Raw genomic sequence first — 1,296 nt, forward strand, 5'->3', positions numbered from 1 at the left:
GGACAGTGACACGGGTGTCACACGGGTGTCACACGGATGTGACGGTGCCATGGAGCTGGGACAGTGACACGGGTGTCACACGGGTGTCACATGGATGTGACGGTGACACGGAGCTGGGACAGTGACACGGGTGTCACACGGGTGTCACACGGATGTGACAATGACACGGAGCTGGGACAGTGACACAGGTGTCACACGGATGTCACATGGTGACATAGAGGTGACGGTGACACAGATGTCACACGGATGTGATGGTGACATGGAGCTGGGACAGTGACACGAGTGTCACACAGAGGCCACACAGAGGTCACATGGATGTGACGGTGACACGGAGCTGGGACAGTGACACGGATGTGACACGGATGTCACACAGATGTGACGGTGACACAGAGCTGGGACAGTGACACGGATGTGACACAGAGACAAGGATGTCCCAGGGTGTCACAGCTGGTGACACGGATGTCACACAAGGTCACACAAGGACAAGGATGTCACACAGTGCCACAGGATGTCACACGGATGTCACACAGTGTCACACGGTATCACAGCTGGTGACACGGATGTCACACGGGGACAGGGGTGTCACACAATGTCACACAGATGTCACAGCTGGTGACACGTCACACAGTGTCACACGGGGACACGGATGTCACACGGTGTCACAGGATGTCACAGCTGGTGACACGGATGTCACAGAGGGACAAGGATGTCACACGGTGTCATGCGGTGACACGGATGGTGACATGGATGTCACACGCTGACAAGGACATCACACGGTGTCACAGGGACACAGTGGGACACGGTGGCACGCGGATGTCACACAGGGACCTGGATGTCACACAGTGTCACAAGATGTCACACGGGGACACGGATGGTGACACCGATGTCACACGGGGACAAGGACCTCACACGGATGTCCCACGGTGACACAGCTGGTGACACGGATGTCGCACAGGGACATCACACGGTGTCACAGGGACACGGATGCCACACGGTGTCACATGGGGACGTCACACAGATGTCACACGGTGTCACATGGTGAAATGGATGTCACATGGGGACAAGGACGTCACACGGATGTCACACAAGGACAAGGATGTCACACGGTGTCACAGGGACACGGGTGTCACACGGTGACACACAGATGTCACACGGGGACACGGATGGTGACACCGATGTCACATGGGGACAAGGACGTCACACGGATGTCACACAACGTCACAGGATGTCCCAGCTGGTGACACGGATGTCACACGGTGCCCCCCGGATGTCCCCAGTTGTCCCCAGTTGCTCCCC

At 57.3% G+C, this 1,296-nt stretch overlaps 1 long non-coding RNA gene across 1 annotated transcript; it reads left to right on the forward strand.

Annotated features, from left to right (window-relative positions):
• The first annotated feature begins 98 nt into the window (after window positions 1-98).
• On the forward strand, window positions 99-1,251 carry LOC113979316. Its single transcript, XR_003537837.1, has 4 exons — window positions 99-188; window positions 305-411; window positions 472-994; window positions 1,066-1,251. It is a non-coding gene; the product is annotated as an uncharacterized LOC113979316 (long non-coding RNA).
• The last annotated feature ends 45 nt before the right edge of the window (window positions 1,252-1,296 follow it).

The sequence above is a fragment of the Neopelma chrysocephalum genome, unplaced genomic scaffold (assembly GCF_003984885.1).
Source record: "Neopelma chrysocephalum unplaced genomic scaffold, ASM398488v2 Primary Assembly neopelma1_72281, whole genome shotgun sequence".
NCBI classification, from domain to species: Eukaryota; Metazoa; Chordata; class Aves; order Passeriformes; family Pipridae; genus Neopelma; species Neopelma chrysocephalum.